This window comes from Haemaphysalis longicornis, unplaced genomic scaffold, assembly GCF_048455015.1.
Source record: "Haemaphysalis longicornis isolate Haplotype H1 unplaced genomic scaffold, Haemaphysalis longicornis Haplotype H1 scaffold_9, whole genome shotgun sequence".
Classification (NCBI taxonomy): Eukaryota; Metazoa; Arthropoda; class Arachnida; order Ixodida; family Ixodidae; genus Haemaphysalis; species Haemaphysalis longicornis.
In genome coordinates, this window is record NW_027526460.1 from 37,343,673 (window position 1) to 37,356,721 (window position 13,049).

The 13,049-nt window shown below is 48.1% G+C and overlaps 1 long non-coding RNA gene across 1 annotated transcript in view; it reads left to right on the plus strand.

Annotated features, from left to right (window-relative positions):
* The first annotated feature begins 366 nt into the window (after window positions 1-366).
* LOC144153653 (uncharacterized) overlaps window positions 367-13,049 on the plus strand; it is a 70,477-nt gene continuing 57,794 nt past the window's right edge. The window contains exons 1-2 of the long non-coding RNA XR_013319347.1: window positions 367-491; window positions 10,103-10,301. This is a non-coding gene — a long non-coding RNA (uncharacterized LOC144153653). The remainder of the gene's footprint in view (window positions 492-10,102; window positions 10,302-13,049) is intronic.

Sequence of the window (13,049 nt, forward strand, 5' to 3'; positions counted from 1 at the left end):
CCTTATGACGGATAGCAAAACTTCCGTAATAAAAAAAAAAATGAGGCGTACACAACAATTGTTGATTTGGGCATGAGAGCGCGTCATTTTCGGTTTCCCTCGTGTAGGTTTTACTAGGTGTAATTTTTACTACCTGCATGCCTTCGTACTTTTTTATTAAATAAGCCAAATCTTTTTAGCCGTTACTTAGTTTTATACTGTAACGGAAAAGTAACGACGTTACTTTTTTGCAGTAACTGTAACTAGTTACTTTTGGAAAATTCGTAACTGTAACTGTAACATAGTTACTTTTTTGAGTTAGGTAACTGTAACTGTAACACTGTTACTTTTTTTCGGCAACGTGCCCATGACTACCCGCAGCTCTCCCCAACGTACGAGCATTTGGCGGTCCAGGTGGCCAGGCACCGACCTCTCAATCCACTGTAGCCTGGAGGAGACGACCAGGGCAGCCCGCCCGGGCCAGGGCTTCCCATACTAGAAAAGCCTCACAAGTGAGTCCTGTAGAACCTTCAGACCTTCCCCAACCAGACGACATGGATAATATGTCAAAATTCTCAAATGCTCTTTCCGAGAATGTTGTCTACGCTAATTAATCCATGGCCTCTAATGAGAAATCTGACCTCCCCAGCATGTGCTTTCTCCGAAGCGCTGCCGTGATACCAAGCGCTCCTACCGGCCGCTGGACATCAGTACTGCCCCGAGGCCACTGAGGTATGGGGTCGTAGTGGTTATCAAGCCTGATGACAGGTCTAAAATCATGACTATATTCAAGCCGCTTGTTGTCAAGGAGGCATAAGAAACTTTGTCCCCGCTGGTGTACTGCAAGTTCGACCAAACCATAGATTTAAACTGCTGGCTAATTGATACATGCAATGCTGATGCCACGGAACGTCTTTTGAAAATATCGTCCATTGCCGGCATTCGTGTCCAGGCATATGAGCCACGCCCCATTAATTGCGGAGTGGGTGTCTTCAGAGGTGTTGCTACGGACCTCACCAATTCCGACATTCTGAGTGCACTGCGCCTCAGGGCCCCAGTAATATGCGCCCGGAGACTTCGGAAAACATTAGAGAGTGTTCAGGATGTGGTTGCCACTGGAGCGGTGCTTGATCACGTCATTATTGGTTACACGCGTTACCGCGTGTACGAATACGTGGATACACCAAGAGAGTTAAAAAAAAATACCAGCGCTTCGGGCATTTGTCTGAAGTCTGCAAACTGTCACCGCGATGCTCACGATAGGAGGCAGCCACGACCGTACAAAGTGCGTCGCTGAAATTCTTAATTGTCCAAAGTGCGGAAAAAAGCCCGAATCAACTTTCGCTAACTGTTCTGTACGGCGGGATCAGAAAGCGATACTTAAAATCATAGCGGTGAACCACGTCTATTATAAGTCAGCTCATTCCGCGCTAACAGAGCAACGCAACACTGGGAGAAAGGGTGTCCTGCAGAGACAAGGCCTGTCTGCTGGGAGTTCAACGTTCAACAATGTCGAGGAAGATTTACCTCCGCTACCGGTCATTCAGCGTGAGCAGCACCCTCCTGTCGCGAAAACGCAGCCGGAGAGGGAGCCTGTGGTTACACGTGCGCCTGTACTGAAATATGTCCAAACTCCACATACTTCCGTACTTACAGCAAAGCGTGCGTCGGCATTGGCACCGGCGTCGCCACCAACTCCAGCTTTTCGACCATCGAAGTCGGCTCGGCGAGCTCCGCCGCGAAATTATTGTGGTCCAAAAGTTGACCCGAGCTTTGGTGGGATTTGGACAAGGATTTCATCACTCGTGGGCGCTATACGTAACTTCCTAGCTTTCCTGCTATACTCCGGTGGCTACGGCTCTTGTCACACTTGCGGACTCCAGCAGCCCCTCTCTGATTTCCACGATTTCGAACAAAAGCATCATCTTGCGGTGATCGACGTCTCTGATTCGAGATTATCCAAAGATATTTGTCTCTCGGGCTACAAGTTTCTACGATCGTCAACTGGTGTGGCGTAAACAAGAGTCCTCCTAGCATTGCGTAACGACCTGGCCATCACAGAGCGTAGTATTCCACCCGACGCATCAAACGAATATGTGGTAGCTATAGTGCGAGGTGGTGGCTTGTCCTTCACTATTATTGCTGCCTGTATACCCCCTAGTGCGGCACTGGACATACATCGACTTGTGGGCATTATCAACGCCATTCCAGCGCCCCACATTCTGATGGGTGATTTTGATTGATTGATTGATTGATTGTGGGGTTTAACGCGCCGACGCAACGCAGGCGATGAGGCGCGCCGTAGTGGAGGGCTCCGGATTAACTTTGACCACCAGGGGATCTTTATCGTGCGCCGAAATCTCGTACACACGGGCGTTTTTGCTTTTCGCCTCCATCAGAAAAGCGGCCGCCGCGGCCGGGAATCGAACCCGCGACCTCGTGCTCAGCAGCGCAACGCCTTAGCCACTGAGCCACCGCGGCGGGTCTGATGGGTGATTTTAACGCCCACCACTCGTCATGGGGCGGACGAAAAGTGACAGCTAAAGGGCGGCGACTCAACGGTACGAAATGTCTACTAAAAACTGGAGAAGCAACTTTTCTTCGCGGAACCGTGTCAAGCGCCCTCGACGTCACCATTATGTCGTCGCAACTGCTATCTAAAACGAGCTGGATAGTTGAAACTTACGGCAGCGATCGTATTCCCGTTTACGTCACTGGCTGGATTATTGGGCTATCGTCGAGAACCGGCATTGCGTTGCTCTGATTGGACGTCTTTCCAATTCACAGTATAGGAGATAGTGGACTGTTCGTCATCCTATGACGATTTAGTAAAAAACCTTTATCGGTCCGGACTGCTTGCACTAAGTATATGAGGTTACCGAAAAGGTATACTACCTCAGATGCAGAGTTTGAAAGGCTTCGCGCAGAGCTTCGGAAAGCCGAAAGAAGAGTGCGCCGGTCGCAATCAACTCAGGACATCCGAGATGCTAGAAAAGTACAGAAGGCGATTCAAACGCACATGAATAAAACTGTCCAAGCGTGAGCGGGCTCCGTTTTGCTCGAAGCTGGAGCCTAGGAAACCACTTTCTGGAATATGGCGCCTAGTTCGAAGTCTCCGGGCACCACAGATGCAATTTCACCCATTCAAATCTGTTTAGCTAAGCACAAACACTCGTGACTTCGACGCTGCTAACGCCTTCCGCAGAAAAATCACAGCTGCGCCGACATCAAATATAAGACCGTCGCCGTCCAATAGTGCGCCTGTCCTAGCCATAATATCACTTATGGTTGAACCGTTTTCTATATCAGAACTCTTCGTTGCGCTGGCCTCTGTCAAGAAAGCAAAATCTCAGGGTCTGGATAATATCAGCTACACAGCCCTTTCCCATCTGGGAGAAAAGGGAAAGAATTGCCTTTTAGTGTTTCCAGTGGTTCTTGGGAAACTGGCCGCCCAGATCAAAACTAGCAACACTGACCTATTGTGGCTGTACTGAAAACAGGCAAAGTACCGACTTCTATCGAGCCTTACCGTCCTATTGACCTCCTGAGCTACTTCGGCAAGCTTATGGAAAAAAATGGTGCTCCATCGCCTGGACTACCTGACCATTCGCAATGTATACCCGCCACAAATGTATACCTCCGCAAGGGACGCAGTAGCGTTGGTAATGTCATAGCCCTTGCTAATAGTACAAAGCAAGCTAAAACACAGCGTAACATTAAAATCGCTGCATTCCTTGACATCAAATCAGCGTACTACTGCGTGTACCATGAAGCCATATGTTATGCTGTGAGGTCTTCGGTCTATTAAGTGCAAATCACTTTAGGCGCTCGCCTTGTCGTCGTAGCTCGCTCGCGGGACACAAGTAGAGCAACAAGACGTTCCGTTGTAGCGCTGTCTTTCCGACATACCCCAGAGGCTTCGAAAGCCAAGAAGTTTATATAGTCATAAGCGTTTGAAACTCGTGAACCGCTGGCACTTGTTCCACATCTCCCCGTTGTTTAGTGCAAAGAAAATTATAGGTAGATTGGAGGCAAAATACACGTAATTAACCGGCAGCACCAGCGTTCAGTTTGTTAGGAACGCTCGTTCGGTTGTTTTTTACGATTGTAAGCGAAAAAAGCGGCCGCGCAAGGGAAAAAAATGGCGCGTTCGAAATGACGCAGAAAGCCCCTACGCGGAAGAAGAAAATGGCGCGTTCGAATTGATGCAGAAAGGCTCCAGCCTCGCAAGAAAAAAATTACGCGTTCGAAATGACTCAAAACAGCTTTAGCATACGAAATTAAAGCAAGCGCAAAACTAACAGAACTCCGGCTGGCGCAGTTTCAGGCTGGGGGCACGCAAGCACTGCGAAGGCGTGAAATCTGGATTGGATGGGGTGGTAGTCGTGAGCGGATAACGGCGGTACAGCCCATTATGGAGAATCACTGCTCTGCACTTCCGACAGCTTTCACATTGACTGCAACGGCTTTTTTTTTTTTTTTTTAATGTAGTAGATGAGCGCTCTGGTCCGCGTAGGAACACTTTTACCTCGTTCTTTTTCAGCTGTTCGTAAACACGAGCAACCGCAGCCCGCAGGCGATTGCACTTCGAAGATAGGTTCTAAGGAAATCGTGTTGTCTACCGGCTACATCTGGGCTACAAAATCGTAGTTTTTCTTGCATTGTCTCTGGCTCGATGTTTCTCTGGCTTGAACGCTTTAAACATATCAATGTGTCGAGAAATGAATGGAACAAAACATTGCCACGCATAGCCTAAATTACCGTTTCAAACAAGCGCAACTAAAATCCTGGCTTCTTCGATCGTCTGCGGCTCATCTGCCGCCTCGTATACCCTGCTCGCTTTGGCTCACAAATCCTCGTTACAAAATCTTTCTTGGCGCATTTCGAAGCGGGAAATGATAGCCTAAAAGAAGATTCTTGAAGTTTTAAGCAAAGAAAAGTCTACAAAAAATAGCGCCCAAAAACGAAGAACGTTTGGATAACCTCGTTTTCATCGTTTCCGAAGCGCGTTTCTAGGCCGCCCTGTTTTGTTTCCATTTATTCAAGACAACGTACGGCCCGACTGTTTAGGGGCGAAATTCGTAAAAAAAAATGCGGTCAGGGATTCGTAGACCTTTTTCTCGCAAAGTTTTGTTGTAACTGTTCCGCAGGCGAGAAATTTGGTACGGTTTGTTGCAGTTGGAATGAGCCCCAGGTGTGGTAGAACGCGCGTCGTCTAAAGTACCACGGCGATGGCACTGGAATAGCTGCTACAAAGATGGGCAAGATTGCGTCTGTAAAGAGATGGGCGTAGAATGCGATCTGGGGTGTTACAAGATTAAACTTGGTTCAGTCCTTCGTAGAAAGTGTGTACAGTGGGCGCTACATCACCACAAAAATGCGCATGTATTGTTTACAGCCTCCATCATTCAGGGGGCTTTCCTAGACTCGAAGTTTGTCGTGGACATGCTGCTCAACCCAGATTACCTCTGTGCGGATGGGTTCATCTGTCGTCCGTGCCGTGTGCCCACTTCTTTATTTTTTCCTAGCTTTTTTTTTTTGCGAAACATAAAGAAATCTGGGTTTTTGCGATGAAGATTGGGGATTTTTTTCCCTCTTTGTGTCTTTGTATTACTTTAACCAAGGAAATTATTATGAAATTATTTGTTTTATTTCAGCGTCCCATGGGCAAAAATAAATATTTGCCCCCATGATACGTGGCTTTATGAAGTGTATCGCAGCCAACGCCTTCAAGAGTAGACAATGCGTTGGTACCTATGACGGATTCTTTACAATTACAGTAGAGGCAGTCATCATGCGACCATGCATCGCTCCCCGCATTGCTTCGATGCTCACAGATGCATGTGTTTAGACACCGCCCGGTTTGACCAATGCAGGATGGACAACATGTCTGCAGAATTTGATACGCTACCCTTGTGCGGCAGGGTCACAGATTCTGACGCTTTGTTCGCACAAAGGAACGATACAAACCCTGAGGTGGTTAAAGCTTTCGACGCTGTAAGGAATCACTCAACACTCCCCTGCTTTGTGTCATAAACGGTAGCCTGTCTTGGGGTGACTTTGGTCATTTATTGTAGCGTGTGTACGTTTTTGTTTTATTTGTATTTAGTTTCGCTTAACCACGGGACCCTATCATGAACATATGCATTACAGTTAAACCTGGATATAAAGAAGTGGCCAAAATTTTGAAAGGGTTCGTTACATGGAAGTTTTTGTTACATGCAGATTTTGAGTCAAGGTTCGCGTAAATGAAGCACAAATGAAACCAAAATTCTGGACATCAGTGGTGGTGAACTCACCATTCAAGGATTTATTTCACAGTGAATAACTGCGTGGTTTGCGCCACTACACAGCCATACAAAGAAGCAAGGTCACTTACCCCGAATTCACAAATGTAACTTAAGTATCACTTTTAGCGTTTGACAATTTTCGGTGCCTTCACTCGTATCAAGGGTCTAACGGATGCTGAAAGGACGTCTGTTCGCGAACTTGATGCTCTTTTCTGCATTCAAAATTGTTGAGAGGGCGCTATAGCTAGGGTACTGTACCTGTCGGCGCCGTTCCTCGTTCTCGCCGGCGGAGACGGCATTTATAGTTGCAACTTTGTATTGAAAAGACAAAACGTTTCGTTTTCTGCCAGCACTCATCACCGACGCCCTGCGATACATATGTGGTGCAAGCTGGGAACCTCTTTCCCTCTCACAGTCACCTCACTCATCACCGATGAACCGGCACCACGGATGGAAGTGGAGACGATCGACTAACGCTGACAGGCAGGCCTAGCACCATACCGACACCGCCCTCACACTGGGAGCGCATGGTAGTTTGCGGTGCGGGTGAATTAAGTGAGCTGAAGTAGTGCATTTCTCAGCCGATTTCTCAGAAGAAGTGCAAAGAGCAATGGCCTATCAGTGTAGCGAATTAATTACATCAACGCTAACCGTCGCAACACCTTCATTACATGGAGGTCGCAAACACATGGGTTTCAACGGGACTGCCAATGGGGAATTGAAAAACCTCATTAAATCCAGGCATTTGTTACACAGAGGTTTGTTACATTCAGGTTTAACTCTATACATGTTTCCAGTAAACTTGAGTTGCGAGTTCAGCGCAAGTCTTGTGTACCCCTCTCTTTTTAGCCCCCGTCCATGAACGCGCTGTTTCAACGCAATGAATCCTAACCAACTCACCCAAATTACAATCCCGATAACATTATTACTGAAAAAAAGTTTGCAGAACTTCGGAGAATTGTCTAGTAATGCGTTAGCATTGTTATGCCGCTGTCTAGAGCGTCAGTTCTTTACAGCTAAATATGGCTACGCATAGCGAAAGACGTTACGTAATTTCATTCTTGTTAAGTTTTTGTTTCTTTTTTGTCAAATATGTGAATTTATATAATTATAGCGATTACGGCATATACGCTCGAATTAACCATGCACGCCTTTTTACATGTATGCGGGTGAGGAAGTGACTGAAGGTAAGCGGAGAAAGCAGGTAATTTGAAGGATTTTATATTCGTAAGTATCATTATTGAGTTCATTGTACTACCTTAATTGCTAATCGTTGCAAATTTATTTCGAAGACAAAGAAACCAAGATGTTCGAAATCTCACTCGCCATGAACGAAATCTGAAATGCTATTCTCCACGGAGTGCTCCCAAGCTGCATTCGAGAAAAGCCGAGAGAAGGCCACGTACTGACAATAGATGAATCAAGCCCGTTCTTTCTTCCTTTAGTTCATTTATTTCTTTCTCCCTCGCGTACTTTCTGACCCTTCTGCTGGTTGCGGAGCCTCTGAAGAAGCAATCGCGTTAGAGGATGGCAGACCGGAAAGCCCGCGCGTTTCTTTTGCGGCGCTACAGCCAAAGTGGTAGTTGCTTTCTGGCCGTTCACAAGAACTTACACCCACATAACAACGTCCAGGCAGAAAGCAACGCGTAGAGCCGACCCGCCAGATCCAACCAGCTTTGTTGCAAACTCATGGGTGCCATTAGGGCCGGTGTAACGAAGCGATTTATCCTAGTCAACTCTTTTTCCCTTCCTCCAATTCTCCCGTGACGAATAAAGATGACATTCGATCCACCCTTCCTCTATATTCGGTGACAACTTAACAACGGCACCAGAAGTTGCCGCTGTGCCTTATCACCGTAGCCGGATGTTTCTCCGCGCGGCGCAAGTAGGGCGTTACTAAGGATATTTTGAACATGGCGTGAGCTGTTCCCGTGATTTTTGGACTTAATATGCTTATAAACGAGTCCAATGACGACAAACAAACTGCGTGAGACAAGACAGACGATATCACGCATTCATAGCAAACCCCTTTCAAAACGCGCCCGCACTGACGTCACGGGTCCGGCGCTTTGGCAGAATGATACACTACATGAGGTGGTGCCGTTCTTGAGTTGTAACCGAGTATACCTCCCGTTCATCTTCGTCCACCCTTGTGCTCGTACATGATTGTTTCCGCGGGCAAGAGATGTTCGTCAGATGCAACCTGCTTCTTTGGGTGCGTGACATCCATGGTGCTTTTGGTCGGGGGGAATATGGTCAGCGAATATACAGACTATATACACTCACAGACTCACGGGATCTCCAAGACCCCTGTGTAGCAGGTGTGGGGAGGGCCTATCCGTAGTCCACATACACATACAATACAAGGCACTTGACACAACACGACACAAACACTTCAGAGAACTCTACAGACAACATATTCCCCTACACCCATGGTTGTTTGTGGGTGACAATGCCATGGTTTCTGTGAAACGCGTGTTTAAGTATTTGTCAGATGTTAAGTTTTTAAACCTAATTTCCTATCATGCATAATCAAATCTGGCCCTATACACCAGCCATCATCATTATCTTTATTGATCTTACTATGTCCAGTTTACACGTTTTATACCTACCTTTTGTGGTAATCACTGCTTTTAATTAAATAACTTCTCTGGCGCTCTTTGCCCTCGTCGGCCTTGCGCCATTAAACACCAACCATCATCATCATCATCATACAGACTATATACGGTGCATTACGCTATGGTGCAACATACGATACGCTAAGGTACGGTACGGTAGACGCTCGAGTCACGGCCCGGGGGATAAAGAAAGGTCCCATTCCCGCCGAGTTGTCGGGATGGCGCTGGCCACCACCCCCAAGCGCAGGAAACATTTACCTTAACACAAACCCCCAAGAAAGTGGAGAGGAGCACAGCTAACTCGGTGGCATAGTGGTTACCGCACCAGACCGGTATTATAGAGGTCGTGGGTTCGGATCCCACCCGGTGAGTATGGTTTTGTCCCCTTTCTTGCTATCTTTCAGATATTAAGTGCGAATGCACTTTATAAGCGACCCTGAATTCCGGTGACCGCCGTCCGTCCACATAGCAACAGCTGCGGGTGCGCGCGCTCCTCGTCTTCCTTGGCAACGGGGGGAGATGGGCGCGCGCTGCCTGGCCGCTGACATGGCACATACCCACGTGGGGGATTGGCCAGGAATCTCCTCGTCTTCCTTGGCAACGGGGGGAGATGGGCGCGCGCTGCCTGGCCGCTGACATCGCACATACCCACGTGGGGGATTGGCCAGGAATCGGGCGTGAGAAGGGCTAATGCACCCGCTTAAAGGAGTACTGACACGAAATTTCAAAGCTGAGATCCGCTCTAGCAGTCAAGTACAACGACAACACAAATAGGTGTCTGTGCATGGCACATACCCACGTGGGGGATTGGCCAGAAATCGGGCGTGAGAAGGGCTAATGCACCTGCTTAAAGGAGTACTGACACGAAATTTCAAAGCTGAGATCCGCTCTAGCAATCAAGTACAACGACAACACAAATAGGTGTCTGTGAATAAATGCATCTTTCTTTCTTTGTAGTTCTGTGTGTGTGTGTGTGATCTCTCTTTCGCGAACATTACCGAACCGCGCAAATTCAACTCCTGCATTCGCACTTTCACATTCTTCCCCTCGGGGAAATGCGGGGAATTTTTTTCAAAAACTATAACTGTTTCAAGAAGAATAAATGACGGACAACTTTTCCCCTTTTTCTATCTTGGCCTTCGTAACTGCTGACCCTTATTTCTGTCTCCCTCATGTCCCATTCTGATGCTATATATTTTTTATTTACGTAAATAGATATCGACAAAAGCAAAAGGACAGACCGACGGACACAATGCAATGTCCTCCATGTTCCCCGGCCGAAAAACCTGAAATTGAATCAGCCAAAGCAGGAGAAAGAAAAGACAGCTGACTTAATCCCGCTTTCTTCCCAAGACCGCACGGGACGCGGAGCCATTGTTATGCCTCCTCTGCGAGTTCAGCCTTTCCCCTACCGGTAAGTGCTTTTTTCGCTGGCGCTGTTCGTTTCACGACCTTCGTGGATGTCACGGGTCGCCTCTGTGTTTTCTTTCGCTTTTCTTTTCACTATGCTGCTCTCACAGCCGCATCTTTGAGACGCACGTGTCTGTCCTGCCTTCGCACCCTCTTCTGTCCCGCATTTTTCTTGTTCTGTAGTTCAGATTGCTTTTCTTGTCTAAGGTTCCCACTCGCGCATTCCCGCTCCCTTTCGCGCAATCACCCTTTCATTGATTGCTTTCTTCTGCTCGTCTTAACAAGCAGGTGATTTTGGTTAGGTTTGGTGGCTTTTTTTACTGTCTTTCTCCCCCTGGTCAAGTCTCTCGAGTGCCGCAATTCGTCGTTTCTGAACGGAACTGTTTAGCAGCAGGACCCCAGAGCCCCGCTTCTAATCCACTGCCACTCGCATGCGTACTTTTCTTGCCTTCTCCCGCTCTATTTTGTTCCATGGACTGATTTCATTGCCTTCCACTATGGCGGGTTTGGTCGGTGTATATAGCGTTCTGGTATTTTTCTTTCTTTTTGCCTACACTGCGTTTATGCTCGCACGCTTGTTTGAGGGTCGTCCCTATTTCTTGCCCTCTTTTCTTGCGTGCCATCCAGACTTTCTTAACGCGTGTGTCTTCCCTCCGCTTTGTTTTTCTTCTGTCGTTAATAGAGATTCGAGGCATCTAAGCTGGTATGTGGACTCGTTCTTTGCAGGGAAATTTCAGAATACCGTTTTGTTAATGCCGCTCAGCTTGAACGGAAGGCTGAATCGCTTGCACTGCGCCATTTCCGAACGACTTTTGATTACTCTACCACACTTGGGCCGAATAAACGGCAGGTTTGTGTGAATGCGGGTCTACATTATCGGTTAACACATCGGTCTACACCTCAGGTGGGTGCAATCGCAAGTCAGTGAAAACTCTCTGAGAGCCAGCTGTGGTAAGAAAGCATATTTTTTTTTAGAACTATGGTTGTTGTGCCAGATTTAGGATGGTTTTTATTGTGGTTCATTTTACTTGAGATGGTTTTCTTGGCTTTCCGTGGGTTTTTTGTGTGCATATTACCTGTATAGCTATACCTCAAACAAGGTGAGGTACGTTGGCTGTGGTCTGCGTTTACGCTTCCAGGAAGTATAGGTGTACCCGGCAAATCGGACCGTAATTAGGGAGGGGTTATGCCGATTCCTTCTTTCTCCTGTAGAAATTTACGACCAGCCAAATTCCAACTGCCGTTGTAACTGTTTGTTCGTGCGTGTGCGGGGGTATATTTTTGGGTACTCGTGTGGCGTGTACGCGAGCATGTATGTTCTTTTGGTGTGTATGTTCGTTTGGTATGTATGTTTGGTGTGTGTGTGTTCGTCTGTGCTCCTGTGTGTGTGTGTGTGTGTGTTTCATATCAATAGTCGGTCGTAAGAAATAACGCAGCGACACAGCGAGTGCAATAGTGATAAGACACCACCGCAACTATAATCGACGCAGCGAAATGCGGCAGTCATACTCATTTCCTGTTTCTCCTAAGCGATGTAGGAGTTAGCGCGGCAGGGTTTCAATCTTTCACTTGCCGAAAAGGCCGGTTCGTAATAAATTACATATTTCGTAAATGGGCGGCGGCACTTGGAACTACGTAAGCCACAGCTAGCGGCTGCCAGAAGTGGTTAATGGGCCCACTTTATGGGCTCAAAATGTCCTCAAAGCAAATCACGACTTCCTTCTCCCGCGGCCTTTCCGCTCCGATCATTTCATTTCATGCATCGATAACCCTTAGAACGACCCGCGACGCCCTTCGCGCGCAAGTGGTGCCTGTGAAGCAACCGCGCAAGCCCTCATTTAATGTATGTGCTCGCGTGGACTGCGCTGACGTCAGCCCAAACCCTCACGGGGCTGAAGAGACGCGCATGCGCAATAGAGTGGGGACGGTGCTCAACAATGACAGCAAGGGAGGGCGGGACACAGTCCCGAGCATGAGATACTTCGCATCTAAAAATAATAGAGAGTTTTAGCAGTCTGTATGTTCCGTCCTTCACGTATAGTTCATACCACAAGCTGCATGCAGCACTGTGGAGGCTACATTGTTGTCAATAGAGCGCCCACTGAGGGCGCCTAACTCACCACGAAGAAAAGTGAGAGCAGGCGCCGGGGCCTTGCGGTTCCACCTGCCGAGAGGGGAAACGCCCTTTCAAAACCCCCTCCACGGTGAGTTAGGCGCCCTCAGTGGGCGCTCTCTTGACAACAATGTAGCTTCCACAGTGCTGCACGCAGCTTGTGGTATGAACTATAGTTACCGTGCTGACCGTTACCCTACTGCGCCTGCGCGCGCAGGCAGGGCGAGGGGGCGCACCCAGCCGTGACGAATGCATGGGCGTGGCGAGGGCCGGCCCGCGGAACTAATCCACCCTACCGCGACGAATACCCAAGGGCCCAGACGGGTCCTGGTCAACACGGTAACCACGTACAACACGGAACATATGGTGATATAAAACTCTCTAATAACCCGGCGAACGTAACAGAGACGACTCAGGAAGCAAAAACAATTCAAGAGGAGGTAGAGTGGGGTCAGCAAAGCATTCAAACGCTCCGTCTCTTCCCAGCCGGTAATTTTAATGCGGTCGCCGGAAATGGCCCGTTGAGCGAAAAGGCGCCGTCGGTGTCCGGCGTCTGTTGCTGCTCCTGAAAAACCATTGATCCTGCGATGCCTTCCGTAACGCGTAGGTCAGAAACAAACCCAGATAGAAAGGAGCTCT